Source organism: Opisthocomus hoazin, chromosome 7 (assembly GCF_030867145.1).
Source record: "Opisthocomus hoazin isolate bOpiHoa1 chromosome 7, bOpiHoa1.hap1, whole genome shotgun sequence".
Classification (NCBI taxonomy): Eukaryota; Metazoa; Chordata; class Aves; order Opisthocomiformes; family Opisthocomidae; genus Opisthocomus; species Opisthocomus hoazin.
The window spans coordinates 51,313,243-51,330,322 of record NC_134420.1 but is presented as its reverse complement, the minus strand read 5'-3'; the positions used below and the strand labels follow the sequence as shown (position 1 = coordinate 51,330,322).

General features: G+C 44.3%; 1 protein-coding gene across 3 annotated transcripts in view; it reads left to right on the top strand.

Moving 5' to 3' along the window:
- The first annotated feature begins 5,102 nt into the window (after positions 1-5,102).
- The window catches only part of STON2 (stonin 2), a 79,484-nt gene continuing 67,506 nt past the window's right edge, over positions 5,103-17,080 (top strand). Inside the window, exon 1 of one of the 3 annotated variants that reach the window (XM_075425864.1) lies at positions 5,103-5,188. The gene's annotated coding sequence lies outside the window, so the exon portion shown is untranslated. Of the gene's footprint in view, positions 5,189-5,807; positions 5,889-10,390; positions 10,522-17,080 lie in introns of those variants that run through there. The other 2 variants (XM_075425866.1, XM_075425865.1) reach the window with 2 other exon arrangements.

The window sequence follows — 17,080 nt, the reverse complement described above, 5'->3', positions numbered from 1 at the left end:
AAAAATGGATATGTGAAAAAAAAAAAAAAATACGCTTCATAGACTTTAAAGTCACTATTATGGCTGATGTTAAAACTACCAAAGAAATATTTGGCATGTTCCATTTTAAGGCTTATAACTTTGGATTATAAAAAGCATACTTCTTGGAAAATCATCCAGTTTTGAATTCAAAGGTTAAAGGCCTGAAAATCTACATGTTTGAGTTTTCCAGTAGCTGATTACCATCATTACTGATGCTATGAGATCAAGAGGACTTGAGTTAATTCTTTTTATGTTGTATTTAGTTTAATCTCTGGTTCTCCTCCTATTGATTATAGGACCAGATGGTCCATTAGGAAGAATAGCCACACCAAAATGTGTACATTTTATTGTGAAATCCAGAGTGCAATGTTAAATGTTCATCTCTGATTGGAGAACTAAAGGATTTCATATCTCTTACAAATAATTTTGAGTCTGACTTGATTGTTGAAATCTGGGAAACATTGCGTAGAAGGGAGGTGACTATAGTAAGAGAATTCAGACCCAGTGAGATAAATATGGTGATCTCACTGAACGCAGCTGTGTTGGCTTTTCCTACCCCTTTGCTAAACAAACAGCCTTAGTGAGTTTCCTACTCAGTCTGATCTTTTACTCCGTGGAAGGCAGAGGGTGCGAGTAGATAGGAACTTCTCAAAACGGAGAAAGAGAGAAGAGTTTCTTCATTAATGTATTATTTCTTGGCTAACAAACGTTTTAGCGAATACTGTATGTTAACTATGTTTACCTACTCTGGTCTCTTGCATATTCAGTGAAAAGCTCCACAGAGTTAGAAAAAATATTTAAATTTTTTTGCACATGTAAAATTCATTTCTGTTGCTGTTTTGTTTTGGGACCCAATTATAACGTTTGAGTTTACAAGCCCCCATAAGTTTGCTCTTCACTACATTTGTCATTCTTAGTTCAGCTCCAAAAGATAGATTGATAGGAAATACTTTCATATGTTTCTGGTGATACTAGTTCAGCATCATAAAACACAGCTCTTGGAGTAAGCAGTTTGCAAATAATCCTTTGGCTGAAAACTGAGAAACTCTATGGTAAATACTGAAAACCAACAGAAAAGTAAACTAAAACTAAATCCCCTTTTTTAACATTTCAAATTTGTGTCTCATTAGTCCTCTCTTTGGTACTGTGAAAAGTGCTAGAACAAAAGATAGACTGTGTCAATTTTTAATACTATTCCTTTTCTAAACACAACAAACAAAATACTGATTTCCACTGTCTCCTAAGGATTTGTAGATGCCAAATCGCAAAGACTTGCTTGCAGCTATGGGAAAGGAATTTTTCAAATTATGTAAATGAACATGTTTGCTAAGTCTTTAACTCTCCCTGTGCTTCTCACTTGCATCAAGCATTTGATGCTTCCAAATTCCTCCACCAGCCATAGCACTCCTAGCACTGCTATTCTCCAAACGTTTCCCTTGCTCGAGTCGCAGGCACAGCATGCTCTGCACCTGCTGGTTACTTGGGTTTGCTGTTCTATGGCAAGACAAAGGTGCCTGGACAGCTGAGCAATTTCTTTCCTTGAGGAAAATGCCCTCTCTATCAATGGGAAACGAAGGTGACGGCCTACGAGACCGGAAAGAATGCCTTTGTCCCCGAGCTCTTGGTTTTAAACTGATCTTGCCATAACTGAGACACACAAATACCCAAATCTCTCCTGGAGTACGACCTGCCAGGCTTGCCTGTATCGGCTGGAGCAAAGACCGTTCCGTGCATCCGCATGTGTACAACGCAAGGAAGCTAAGCAAACCACCCGCTGGCACGACACATATCTTTGCTTTCACGGCTCGTTGTATGGTGTCAGTATCTGCCCCTAGGCTGAGGAGCGTGCATGAACAAACCCTCCCGTGAGGCTGTGCTCCTTGTGAGATGGTGTAAAGTAGCACGTGAAGGTTGTGGAAGCAGGTCCAGATGGGTAAAAAATTCTGGAAGTGGTTCTGTACACTTCTGATTTGGGCCTCTGTTGGGATACCAATAAGGGTTAAAATCACTCTCCAGAGATTGCAGTGGCACTTCTTCACTTCATTCAATACAATGAAATATATTTCATTCTGTTAGCTGATGTAATTCAGTAACATCTGCAGTAAAGCTTGCATGAGAATCATCATTTTACACTGGATAAAACAGAATAGTTAAGAGTTTTCCAAGATGTAATGAGTTATTAGTATCATCTTTATAATGAGATGTTAATATTAAAAAACCTAATTATTTGCCAAGTTGAAAGAATAAAAAAAATCAGGTGATCAGTTTCAAAATAAATTAGAATTGGGATCATTCTAGCCTTTAGTTTTCAGTACATGTGTTTATATTTATGATCTCGCATGTTCTAACCCTGTAGAGTCTCATCATAAATACATTTTCAACATAGGTTGGAATACTAGCAAGAGAACGCTGTATTTTTGTAGTTGATATGCAACATTTTGTCCTATTCTAGAAAATGGAAGGACATAATCTTTGGTCTTCAAACCCAAACTATTTGAAGTAGGCAAACCAGACTCTCTGGAGCGCGTTTGATTTCCTTGTGGTTTTCTCCCCCTTACTTTGGGGGGAAAACAGTTCAAGTATGTTCTAACCTCTTTCTGTTGTATGAATAGCAGTTTTCAACCAGAGATTTACTGCATAATTATTCAAATGGCATAACTTCATTTCTGATTCTCTGATGTAACAGAATATTTCAGAGAAAGGGACCCACAATGACCATCTAGTTCAACTGCCTGACCACCTCAGGGCTGACCAAAAGTGTTCTCAGTGTTTTTAATGCTGAGAAGACTCAGGAAAACATAATAACCTGTAACAAGTATCTTACCTGTTAGTCCTTCCATTCTAGATCTTAGTAGTAAAAGTATTTCAGAAACAAAAAAGTGAAAAGTTCTTACAAGTCCACACAGAATAATGGTATAAACCAGAGCTGCCTGATGCTGTGGTAATGGCGTAAGAACTGTCACAGAGTGAATAGTTCAAGAGAATCACGTGTTCTAAATCATCTTCTCCCCCCCGCTGCCACCGGTGTTTTAAAAGGATGTTGAATACAGGAACTTCAATTTATTTAATATTGGAAAAAGCAAACACTGCTAGAGCCAGCTTAAGCCTGTTAATCAATCTACATAAAAGAGGGAAAAATGCTAAAAAAGCTTGGGGGTGAAAAGGACAGCAAAGATGGAAAACGTAACCTACATTTCTGCTGTGGAGCCTTAATGACAACCTGACTGGTGAAATTTCATGCTGTGTGCGGTAGCAGTGCCAGGCAGCGCTGCCGCTGCCGGGCTGCTTGTGGCCGCATTCGTAGCCACCTTCGTGACTGTGGGATCATAGTGCCCTTGTGAAAAGTGACTCTGTAATGCCTGATGCTGTTATTCAGAAAACAAATGAGGAAAAAAGAAAAAGAAGAAATGGGGTTTAGGACTTGACCAAAACCAGGAAAAGACTGGTGGCCTGGGTGTCTTTTTGTAGTCAGGATATCTCTGAGGGCAGTACCTCAGAGGGCAATGATGTTATTCGGGATCCTGGATTTATTAAAGATGGGGAAGATAGAGAGAAACGGTTGCAAAACTAATCTGTGTTCTTTTGGCTCACAAAATAATGACGAGAAGAAACAAAGACACCAGTTGTATCTGAGCAGAACTATCGTGCGTCCTTGTCACACGTACACGAATATGGCTACCAGCCTACATCCGTCTCGGCCCACGGGCAGCATGCGCCACTAAACCTATTTTTTATGACTAGTTTTGTTTGGGAAATCAACATTTTATACTGCTGGATAGGACTACGCATGATCTGCAAGCGCTGTTTGGAGATGTTTGAGTTGCGTGTTATTTTCTCCCCACCACCTCTGGCTGGCCCTCGTGCCGACGCCAGGTGCCAGCGGATGTCCCCACTGGTGTGGCAGGGGCTTGGGTTTTTAGTGTGAGTGGCGGTGTACTTCTTAATGCATGCCCCCCGATTAGTGTATGCCAAGAGTAAACCTTCAAACCTCTTTGAAAGCTCCTTCGAGACAAAATCAGATGCCCTAGATACGCCAGCCTGCAGAGCACAACATCAGACGTCGTAACGGCGTGGTTGTCTTGCGCTTTGCATTTGAGGTTTTCCCAGCATTTATAAGAGCACTTTAAAAACTGATAGTTCACCTGGAGAAGAGGTAAAGTTGTCGGGCTTTTTTTTAACAGTCAGTCCCCAGGACTACTTAAGGCTGTTATTGTAATGTTTAATGCAAATGCAAAGGTTATTGACATTTCTCAGCTTGCAAGGTTGGATTTTCGAGGAAGCTCTTGGGTGATGCGATGCTTCCTCAGCTCCCCACCGTCGTCCTCTGACGCTGCCGTACGCGCCTGCGCTCCCGCCGCACACCTCGGGCACGTGCTCGTTCTCCGCAACGCGCCTTTCGTCGCAAGCCTTGACATTGTGCCAGGGTTAGAAAGGAAAGCCTCCAGAAAGACATCTGCATGTGCAAATTGCGATCTGAAGCCTTTAGAGGCAGAAATACGGCTCGTATTTTAGATTTATGTTATTAGGTCCGCAACACTGCTCCACCTTGGCAGCTGGAAGCCAGCCTGGGTCGCAGGCAGTGCGGTTAAGTGTAGTCAGGACGGGTAAGGCGTAGTTTGCCGATCGGTGACGTTCACCTGACAAAAGCAGTGGGACGCCTACTAATTTGTATTAGAGGTGGGCGCGCAAGATGGTCAGTGGCAGGTAAACCCTGTCCGGCGGGAGCCCGGAGGACGGCAGCGGGCTGACCCCGAGCAGAACGCTTCCTTGCGTTGCGCTCAGCTGCTCGGCGTCGCTTCCCGAAGCAGCCCGGCAGCTATTGCAGCGGCCGAACGCCGGGGCCGCGCAAGGCGCCGCCGCCGCCGCCCCCCCCGCCCCCAGCCGCCCGCTCCCGGAGGCCGCGCCGCGTCCCGCCCGCGGACCCGCCGGCCGCCGCTCGCTCAGGGACCGGCCCGGCCCCGCCCCGCCGGCCGCCCCCGGCCAATGCGGCACCGCCGCCGCCCCCCGCGCCGCCGGGGAGCGCCCAATGGCGGCGGCCCCGCACTGCCCCTGCCCCGGGGAGGGGGGCGGGACGGGGCCGCACCGGCGCCGCCTCCCCTCAGCGCGCTGTCCGCCGGCGCGGGCGGGCGCACCGTGGCCCCGCGGAGCGCTCGGCGGCCGCCGGCAGGTAGGCAGGCAGGGCTGCGGGGGGCTCGGGGGGCCGGGCGCGGAGGCGGTGGCGGTGGCGAGGGCGGGCCGCGGAGAGCCGCCTGCCCGGCCCCTGCGGCGTGGGGGGAGGAGGGCGCTCGCTCTCCCCCGCGCTCTCCCCCGCGCTCTCCCCCGCGCTCTCCCCCGCGCTCTCCCCCGCGCTCTCCCCCGCGCTCTCCCCCGCGCTCTCCCCCGCTGACAGCCGAGGAAGCGGAGCCGCGACTCCGGAGCCCGTCCGCAAAGCGGAACCGAGGGCAGCGCCACCGCGGGCAGGTGGCTGCGCTGGGGGAGCCGCGGCTGCCGCCCGCCCCTCGGAGCCCTGGACGCGGCTTGCAGCGGGGGCCGCCCTCAGCCGCGGGCCTCGGCGGGGCTGGAGCTGCCCTTCGGCGCCCGGCCGTCTTACCCGGCCCGGGAGCGCGGCACCGCTCCGGCCGTCGGGCCCGCGTTCCGACCTGCCCCCCGGTCTCGCACTCTCCTCCGGGGGCGATTGAACCGCTGGGGCCGGCGTGCGGGGCTGCGGGTGCCCGCCGGGCCCCGGGCCGCTCGGCGCCGCGACTCGCCGGCCGAGTGTCCCCGCTCCCGAGCCTGCCGGACCGGGCTGCTGCGGAGAGGGCTTGCTGCGGCTGAGGTGTTGCAAGGCAAAGAAAAATCGCCGCTCGTCTTTCAGTCGCCTCGGTTGGGTACGCGATGTAATTTATGGGTCGAAAAAGCTCAAATTACGTATTTCCGTGCAAAGTGGGGTTTTATGTTGATAGACGACCAGACAGCCCCCTCCCTGCCCTCTTGCCTAGTTTGTGTGTGAAGTATTCTCTCTGTCTTGCAGCTCCGCTCCTCTCTGCTGATTTTTGTTGATTCTTTTGTTAGCTAATTGGCTGTAATCAGACTTTTCCGATTTTTTTTTTTAACCCTATGATTTAATCCTTTTGAGGCTTCAGTTTTTCAGAGAGAAACAAATTAAAAAAAAAACAAAAAAAAGCTCGACCACTCGATGCTTGACTGCTCGCCTCTTCCCGCAGGTGGTTGCGCCTTTCGCTGGGGATTATCCTGAGAATCACTTCAGAGTGTTGGTTTCAGGGCATTTTTAGTATTGTCAAGGCAAACGTTTGGCAAACATTGGCAATTCGAATCAGCTATGAATCATTCTTGTCGTCTGTGAAATGTGCGTTCTGTAAACTTGCTAGTTGGGGCAAGTAAATTTCAAACTTCAAGTTGATTGCAAAATGCTTGGGTTCACTGGTTGCGGCGCACAACGCTGATTTCTTCTTCCTTTTCACTGCTGAAATGGCTGAAACATACCTGGTGTTATACAGACAAGTGAGCTCTGGGCTTTGCCTCAATAGTTTCCAGATAAACAGCGTTAAATTAGTGAGCGAAGTTTGTGTTATCACAAAGAAGCTTGAAGAGCAGTTTCCTCTGTCTCCAGTGAGGTGTATTACATGGGATTGTGCAAGGCATGTGACTTTCCTAAATCCTCGGTTTCCAAATGGCTGGCTTCTCTCTTCTCCAGACGTTTTCAGATTTGATTAGTTAGAACATAAAGCGTTACTTTCTATGAATTACATTTAATCTGTTAGATCGTGCTTTTGTCAGGTGAACCTTTGGCTTTCCCTGCATAACATTAAAGGCTTTTTATGATATTCCTATGGAGATCTTGAGTACAAAGCAAGTAGCAGTAACTCCCAAGCAGATCTAACATACCGTTTTCATTAGATACGGCAATACAGCTGGCAGCTTTGGTGATTGCTGCTCTTTTGTAGTTGTAGCTTTTAAATTATTTTCAAGATAAAAATGCTATCAAGAGCACAACCATTAAACTTTCCAATAGGAGAAAAGGTCAGGTTTTTTTCTCTCGCGTGTTGCACTGTATCTCAGTTCTGACTATCTGTAGTCTCTTACTGATTCATGTCCTTAATTATTACTAAGGACTTAACAGCATACCTTGGACTTTAACTACAGATCTCTCCTTTACATGAGTTTCTTGGATCCCTCCTTACATCACTTGCAGAATGAATACTCTGCTGTGTGGTTGGTTTGGATAACGGTCCAAGAGACACAAGGTTAAAAAGCAACAGCTGCATCTGGATAGTGGCAGACTCCCCATCTTGAGTCCTTGTTTGTGCTGCCTTGCCAGCTATGTTGTTAAGAACTGGCAGCTGGTACCGTTCCCTGGTTGAGAACTCCCAGACTGTGTGTGGGTTAAAACCATATTGTGAGTGGGCTAAATACATCGTGTTTATAGAGTCCTTCATTTGTAGCTATCTCAAGTCTGGCATCAGCAAATGAAGATGAGAAATGGTATCTATGTGTGTTGCAAAACTCTCAAGATGTTCTGCTCTGCAAGGCTTCTGTTGTCCCTGTTGTGGAAGTGGCAACTTTTCCAGTGGGTGAGGCGCTTGCCAAGGTGGCATTATCTACAAGATCATGGCTTGTGGATTCTCATGGCTCTGACACTTTGCTCCTGGTAGTTCCCTTTCTTTATGCAGCTTTAAACCCAAGTGTTGGACTGAGGCTTTTTGCAAAGCACCTGCCGTGAGCTTTGCCAATAACCTAGCAGAATAAGTGAATTTTGAATTGTTTAAAAGCCCAATTCTTAAAGGCAGACTGAAAGTAAAGGTTTTAGCCTCAGAAACTTTGCAACAATATTAACTTTCCCTTTAAAAGTTGGAAAGCTAAAAAAAAAAAAAAATCATCCGGAAATAAGCTATAGAACTATAAGGATTGATGTGGTGGTGGCAATCTTCTAAGGTAAGCTTGGCCATGTAGAAGTTGTATGTGTCTAAGTTAATCACCACTGTTCGCTCTACAGTCAGCTGGGAAAGAAGAGCCTTCAGAAATCGGTTCTTGAGCAATTTGTCTGAACTGTTAGTTGCATTACAAAAAAAAATAAAAAAAAATATAAAGTGTTCAATGGCAAACCAGATTTTTTTTTTTGTCCTTTGGTTTCTTGATACATTTTCGTTGGAGTCTAACCGTGCTGGATGGTTTCTTAAAGAGTTGCGAGTGCTGCTAATGCATGTAATAACTTCACAAGTGGTTAACCTCAAGGAAGGAGTGCCTGTCTTTGTGTGCATTTGGTATGAGCATGTGTTGTCTTCAGGACTACGGCCGTAATTGTGACCAGATGAATTTGAGTTCTAGGAAACACAACTAGAAGCCTCATACAACTGGAAACGTTAGGTGTTGAATCTTTGCTGCTTGTAGGTGGTGACAGTTTTGCCAGGACCTTAAACAGGGCCAGAAATCCTTCTGAAGGTGTCTATATGGGTAAGGTTGCTTCCCAGGTAGGGATTATGAATCCCCTGTTGACTTCTGCAATCAATTTTCACCATTTTTTAAATGTGCGAATAAGGTGAATGGTGTGGAAGGTCCTATTTCTTTCAAAACTTAAGGATATAAAGTTTCAGAGATTGAGATTTGAAAAAACTGAGAAAATGCAGTCCTATGGGGATACCAGGTGACAAGCATCAGGGTTCCAGGATTCAATTCTTTTCTGACAGCTATGGACGCAAATACACTAGTGCATTAATTAGAGCAGAAATGCACTTTTTAAATAAATGTCCTGATCATCTGCACTTACTGCACTTCAGTTTGCATCTCAGAGGACATAAACTGATTCTGTTTGGGATAAAATTGAGTTCAGAAGAACTCCCAGAGCTCATTTATTGTACTCCAAGTGCTAATGCAAATTCAGTCTGCAGGATCAGATTGGAGATAATTGGAAGTAAGAGCCGCAAAAAGTGGTGTGAAAGCTGTGCCCTTAATGCCAAGTGTTTCACCCTACAGCTCTGCCCCTATTGGCAAGGTTTTACACTGCTTGCTAGTATAAACAGGTTATAGCATCTTGACCAACTTGTTACCAAATTTTTAAATGTAATATAATCCTTAGTATATATTTACAGAAAAAATACAAGGGAAAATCTAAACCTTATAGCATAATGTTGAAAGAGAGAAGACGTCAATGCATGTGTCCCTTAGGTAACTGTAGAAACAAATAGCGCTTTAGCAATAGAAAATAGTCTTAAAGGAAGTAGGTTACTGAAACGTATAGGTTTCTTAAACATCAGTTCTATAGAGATACAGTTGGTGGAAGGGAGAATAAAATTAAAGAGTTTTTGCCCTCGCCCATCCTGAAAATTGTTCAATGGGTACTTTTCTGACAGTAAATATTTCCTAGTGTTGAAAATATTTTCTCAGCAGTGATATGTTAAGGTTTATTAGTCCATTGCAGTGACATGTTTAGAAATGCATGTAAGACTTTCTTGAAGTTTACATTTATTGGAAGAGGTCATGCAATCGGGATGTCTTGATTAGTTGTGCCATTACTTTAAATCAGCACTCGGTGATTTCATCTCGTATCACTCAGGGGCATTCATATGAAATGAGAAACAAGTCTCTGAGTAACAAACCACTGCTGAAGTGCCTCCGGCTCATTCTTTGCAGAGTAAGGCAGTTTTTCTGTGTTTGATACTGACAGGGAAGGTGGGATAGACAGATTGCGATCCTACCGATATGTTTTATCTCATAAAGTCATTTATCTTGAATATTAAGTGTGTTTTTTAAGCTTTGTTGCAGACCTTCCCCTTTAGAAAGACAGAACTAAGTGAAACTCCTAGGAAGGAGTCCTGAAAGAAACAAGTAGCAGCCCTAGAAGTAATGAAGGAGCGAGCCAAAAAGCAGTGTGGGAAAAGAACCTGAAAATGTATGTGTGTGTGTGTGTGTGTGTGCCAGTTATTTAGTAATAACAGTAAATACCTGCATAGAAGCCCTGTGTGATCAGGAGTGTGTGCTGTGGAGTTTGGGGAATTAGACTCCCTGGAGGAGGGCAGGATCTGCACGAACACAGGGCATCAGTGAAAGGGGAAATAGAGTATTGGTACAACATTATTTTTGGCTGTGATTCGGTTGCCTTAATCTAGGTATGGAAAAGACGTGCGAGCCTAAGTTAGTTGCCACAGTCTTTCTGGAGGAGGATTCACCTTGTTCGAAAATAGATCAGACGGAAAGATCCTCTGGAGGTGTTGTGTTCCTTCTACTGACTATAAACAGAGCATCAGGTGACTATCTCTGATGTCCAACTGGGCATCCGGAGTTAAATGAGATGTGATTCGTCTTGCTTTATTGAGGTAACTGAACTAAATGGCTCAGCACAATTCCTTCAGCTTGAAACAGGGGACAGAACTCCCTGGTGTGCTGCAGGATCCTATAAAGGTGCTCCTGTAGTACAAAACTATCCTAATATTCGAAGAGCAGGCAGCGTGCTCCAGAGCTGAGATTGAAAGCGGAGCTGCTGGTCCAAGCGTCGCAGACTGCCTGGTGAGCTGGAGAGGAGGGATGTCCTTCTGCTGAGCTGTGTTTCTTGTTTCATTATGCTCTTTTAGGCCAAGTTTCAGTTGGCATTTATAGACATGAATATTTATAGAAACTAATTCTCTCTGTGGGCTCTTAGGTTTGCCAGCTGTGAAGTGAAATGAAAGAATTATCTTTAATTTACTTTTGAAAATGGGAGTGGGTATACGATACAGTAATTTTGTTCTTTTGTTATCTGAACTGGGGCCCCCTTGTGAACAGAAGGTACCATTTTGCAGAACTGCATGGTGGTTTTGTGGTTGTGTGGTTGATGGAGATGCATGGAAAAAGCACTGCTAAGCATTTTTGAAAAGAAAAAAGTATTACTAGCTGCATAACTGAAAGTTGGGCTAGTCAAGCTCCACAGCACCAGGCCAGTTTATTTTCTGATAAAGTGGTTTCAATGGAACAGCTGTAGGGAAGAATTTGGCCTGTGAGGTTTAATGATTAGTTGCTGTTTAATTGCTAGCTGCTCCTGAGGACAGAAACTCGCCAGCAGAAATGCTTCTTTCTCTCTGATCCTTGCTATGTTGCTTCCAGTTCACTGGAGCTCAAATATTTACCTCGCTAAAAATTATATCCCTTATATAAAAATTACATGTGGTGGAAACATCAGGTGCGTGTTCCTAAATCTCATTCCAAGTTACAAGGTACGTGAGTTCAGCATGAGGAATAAGATCTCGGCTGACAGGTGGATGGATTTCTGGGGGGAATTCACTGCCAGAATCTCAAATGTCGCAGAAGGGGATGAAGCTGAGGTAGAATAGATTGGGCAGATCTGGGCTTTCTCCTCCTAAATAACTCATCTCTGACCTCTGCAATTTAATTGTCAAAGTCTCTCTGAATGGATACAGCTGTGTTAGTTTATCACACTACATGTGTGCTCAGAGTTTGGCACCAGCGCTCGCTTTGTTTCCAGAAAAGATTGCTAATTCTCCTGGTGCTCAGTCCAGGCTACTGATACGAATGTGCTTGGGGCGAAGAGGGGTTGCGGGCAGCCATAGACCTTTGGGAGCTGCAGCTCCAAACAGCGGCATTAAGCGCTTCAGTGACACTGAAACAGGCACTGACTTTCAAGTGATAATCCCTTCTTTTCAGGAAATTTGTTTTGAAAAAACTGAAATTCCTCCAATTCTGCGAGTTTTCAGTCGTCTGTAACATGTTTTTGTTTGTGTGAATTATGCTGGTGTCAAATTTACAGCTCTGCCACAGTGAGTCACTGCCAGTCTTGGTAACAGAAATAGAGAGTCCCAGTCCCTTTGTGGGTCTGTGCCTTTGTGAAAGAGGGAGGTAAAGATCTCAAATATTTTAAAATCTACTTGTCTGCCCCCCATTTCCAAAGCTTGTCCGCAGGGTGAGGCAGCCTTTGCCGAAGGGTAGCTGGATGCAGCTTCCCCAGAGCTGGCAGGAGAGCTGTAACGCTGCGTTACCGTTGCTGTGAACTGGTATTTCCACATATCATAACGCCGTGCAACTGAGGCGTGTCGTGGGCTGAGGAGCAGAATAACCGTGGTGCCTTAGGGCGACGTGGGGTGGGGTGGGGAGGTGGGGTGTCCTGGCTGTGCTGCTCCCCTTTGCAGGGCGGGCTCAGTAAGCAGCCGTGCTGTCCAACAGCTGCTGGGAGTGTCACCCAAGATGGGTTGCCTAGGGGAGCATAGTCTGGCTCCAAACCTTTTAATGAAAAAAGGCCTTGCCAGTATTATCTGAGTGCCTGGCATCCATCTCTACGTCTGCAGTGCTTTATATTGATTTTTCAATGAAATGAGTGAAGTCTTCATAAGGTTCTTATTGCTTTGTTTTCTGATTGCTCCGGAGTAATCAGACTCCGGAGCCTTCAAGGCAACAGTAAGCCTGTCTTAAACTTGAGGGGGCTTGGGTGGGAAGGAGGTGTCAGGGTTGGGGCTTTCTGGTGGGTCTCGGGTTTGTGTTTTGTTGTTTGTTTGGTTTTTGGTTTTGTTGTTTTTTAGACTGTTGCTCTGCTAAAGCACATGGGTACCACAAAACAGGTTATGCATAAACCAGACCTGATGCCTTCCTTTAAAGAAAATTACCTTTGGGTTACACAATGTCTGACAGCACCCGGAAACGTAACGTGAATGAAATTCCTGTCTAAAAATTTGGGACGTAAAGTATTGCATTACTCAAGTCCGGTGGAACGTGTGTTCATGACTTCACTTGTCTTACCATGTGACTTTCATCTTACTCTCTTAGCATCCACATCCATAATTTCAAAGTGTAGGTAAGTAGAGCATACTTCTAGATATATAGAATGGCAGGGCACCTAATGCAGTTAAACTTTACACGGTTTAATGATAAAACAAATGTCTGCAGTCTGAAACTGAAGAGTTAGTTGTCTGAGAAGGAAAGAATAGTGAAAAGTCTCACTTTTTTCTTTTTTTTTCTTTTTGAGTATGGATTTGCTGTAGCCAGCTAAATTATGTTATATTCTCAAAACATGGAATTTTGAAAGTTCACACAGAAATAGGAATGTGATTTGATAAGTGGAGATTTTTTCATGCACCTATAAATAGCAGTTTGTTTAATTTTAGCTTCTGTGTACCATGTGCAAGTACAGATGCCTGCAGCGCTTGCGTACCACTGGCTTAAGCCAGGCATACGAGGAGCTGCCATCGCAGAAGCTTCTCCAGCAAACAGTTTGGTCTGTGGGGAGCCTTTACCCCAGGGTGTCTGCACAGCTCTGTCAGTGTGCGGTGCTCCCTGCTATTCCACTTTTGGCGTTTACTTTGACAATTATGCCCAAACTATTTGAGTGATTAGCTGTTGTCCGTGTCTTTATTTTGTCTATTCTTAATGATTCTGTTTTATGATCTGCTGGTTGATAGCCTCACAGATGCGTTGGTGCAGTGACTGTTTGTTTGAGCCGTTCCAAGCACTGTGAAACCAGGGACTGTGCCTCACTCTGTGAGAGCTGATTCACATGAATTTCAGTGTATAATGCTACATATTTGCCAACACCCTGAATGCTTTGTAACTGGGCACTTGTGTCAGGTTAAAAGACGAGCATCTCGGGGAAGCCGTACAATAATGTTGGTATTAACTATTTGATGCGGTTGAGCGTGAGGTGCAGCTGGTCCTCCTTCCTGCTGTTGATACTCAGACTTGCAATGGCTCCTTGTGTAGCTTCCTCAGCAGGATACCAACCGCAAGAAGAGTAATTTGCTGTCTCCATGTGCCACGGGTTTGCCTCTCACCTGTGTACCCCTGCAGCACTTACATGATCTCATGTAGATAGTTGGTAGAGTGTCTTGGATTCCTCTTCTGGAATGCAGAATGTTGCCTGCTGTCTCAGGCACAGCTAACTATCAAAGGGGGAGTACCATAAAGATGAGCAGCTGCTGCTCGCGGAACCAGATGATGCCAAAGTGTTGGTAGTTAGAAAACAGAGTATTCTGAACTTCGTTTTCAGCAAAGGGCTCTACTCCTTTGCACCAGAGCGAAGCCACACCTTGTGTCCTCTTCCCTGTGAACTTCCAGAGATGAGTAAGCAACACTCAGGATATTACCTCTACTGTCATCTTACTAACCCTGCTCTCTAGGTAGGGACCTGCTGACAGATCCTACGAAACAGGTTCTTTTTTTCCTCTTATGAAACATGTTTTATTTCTACAAACACCACTTTTTAGTGTGTGTTAGTAAAAACAAACGAAACCTCCAGTAAACTCAAAACCAAACAGAAAGTGAAGGATTTTCTCATATCCTCAGTTCTATATCATGCTAGTATACTTTGCATTCTTATTTCATGTTTCGACAATTAGACAAATATAATTAGGAACAAAGGTATTAGACGATAGTGTTGCAAGCATACTATTTTGTACTGTGTATGAATTTGACTTGTCAAGATCTTTGTTTCTACTTCATGGATAGTTTTTTGTAGTAGTATATGAAATACTGGGTCCCTTTAAATTCAATTTTTGCTCAAGCATGTTTGTTTTTCTAGAATTGCTTTTCATTCTGTTGAAACAGGGGTAGTCATGCTAAAGGAGCAGCACCATCAAGTCTAAAGGGCCTATATTTAGAGTGTCTAAAATAGAGAGTGACAACAAACATGATATTTGTGGGTTGCCCTGAAGGGCTGCAGTGTCCTGGCATCACACTAAGTTGCATAATCTCAGTTGATTCTCCAGACACTGGAAATGAGGAAAGACCAGTTGGATCATCCAAGGAGTTTTCTGCATGTTCCCTGTTTTACCTCTTCCACAGTATTGTTTTTTGTCTGGCTTTAAATAATTAAGCAGGACTTCCTTAAACTGGGAGACAGCCTCACATTTTAAGGTTGCCTTTATATATAACCATCAAACAGCATCTCCCTTATAACAGAAATCCTTTTTTAAAGTATTTTCCTTGGAAAGGTGCTGCTGACACAGCTTAGAAGTTATAAAAGATGTTACGTAGAAGTACAGCTATATAGAAGTTATTTTTATATCTATAGTTGTTAGTTATATGGAAATACAGAGAAGGCATGAACAGAAGACTGCTTTCTCTCTGTGTTCCTAATTTCCCTTTCCAGCCAACACTCAGCACAGGAAAACTTCTTTGCTTTCTTTCAGGGCTGCATCGCTTCCTCGATGGTCCTTGTCTTCCTGGAGCTTTCACAGTTGGATTCTGTGTTTTTTTCCTTCACTCTGAATCTGTTCTCACGTTCTGTGCGTACTCACAGCTCAGCTAGATAATTGCCCATCCTCTCCAGGCATACAGCCTCCAATGAAGCATCTCTGTCTACAGAATCTGGTTTCTCTCTTGTCTTGAATGTAGCTAGTGTTTGAGGGCTTGACTTCTTTCTTTCTTTCTTGTTGGGGTTTATTTTGGGGTTGTTTTTTTTTCTTCCTCCAGCTTTCTTTGTCCAAAATGAGTTTAACCAGTACTGATTGGTGGCAACTAATTATACCCACCATTTTCAGTGAAGATTTTTCACCTAGCTTCTATCATGAACTTAGTTGTAATTCAGAAGATAAAGCTCTGTTTTCATTTATGCAATTGAAACCGGTCCTGAGGCACCGGAAGAATGATGGTGGCTCTCTGTTTACTAATGGAGGCGGGATCAGTTGGAGTTGTGCAGTGAACACTGGTAAAGCAGTAATTTGTTGCTGGAATGTTAGTACCTGTCAGAACAAGATGTCAGTTCGTACAAGCCAGGATGTGTCTTTACTAGAAGAGTGTTTGTCATCCAGCACAATGTTCCAGTAAATTCATGATCACTCACTCACTTCCCTGTTTCTGTTGTCATTAGTCCCAGTTTGGAAGAAGGATGGGTACAGACAGGGCTTTGTGATCTGTGTTCGCATCTTGACAGCTGTCCTCAGTGATGTCAGGCTGCAACGCCACAGTTGCTTCAGGGGTGTTTAACTGTGGGACATTATGCATTTTACGTCTGTGAGATCACTTCAAATGATAATCATCACAATGGCAAGTAAAGTACAATAGCTTTTGGAGGGTTTGGTAAATGGAATACATCTGGCTAGCTTGTCTGTGCACAATTTAGACAAGAAAGCATCAATATCAGATGTGCAAACCAGGGTGCTCAGTGAGAGCTTTCTTCTGAAAAAGCATGTTCCTTGTATGATCCACTTTCTCAGATTTGAAAGAAGAAAACAGTTTTTAAACCCAATTCCCTCCCCATACTATGGATTGGAACATCACTTATTGTAGCATTAAGTTGTGCAATAGTTGTGGCTATTGCAAATTCACCATCCTGAAGCAGAGAAAATCTGTGACACACATAATGGTCAGGTGTGGAAGCCTGGGATCAGGGTGCTGCAATGGAGTTCTGCCTCGTGGAGGCCTTGAGAAGACAAGAGAAAGTGGTAAGAACTGTGCACCTGCCCTCTACTTAAGGGGATGCTACCAACCTCTCCCCCTTTACTGCATTTAGATTTCTTGTTACCTGCTGTTATTACCAACAGAATTTCACTGAACAAAGAAAAACCTGATCTGATTCTGAATTAGTCTAGCCCTTGGGAAGTCAAACCCTTAAATTAGTGTTTTGCTTATTTTTTCTCCTGTTTGTGCAATATGGACCAGAAAAAAAAATCCCAGATTTTAGAGATGCGAATGTTCTGCTAAACCAATTGGCATGTTGCCTCTTTCCTGTGACCTTTCCCAGTCACGTTTTAAACCACTGTTGCTCTGTACGGTACGAGGAGCATTTGACTGATCTTTGCCTCGGATTCTGGTTTGAGTTGGAAGGCTGGCAGTTTGGGAAATTATCCTTCGAGTTTTAATGCATTTATATGACTGGAGGCTTCAGTTGCACTTTGAATGCATCATGGACCCACAGTGAGCAATATTTAAAGTCCTGAAATGTAGAGCTGCTGCTTTCCTCATGTGACTGGGGGTGTGAGCTATCGCTGCCAAACATTTTGTCTGGCATGCTCCCTTGGTTTCTGCCTGTTACACATTACTTCTAATTGTTAAATATATATATATATATATTAGATGCACATTCTTTTTCTGTATTGCTGTTCTTCTGCAGTGCCTTTCTACATTTCTCAACTTCTTGGGAATACAA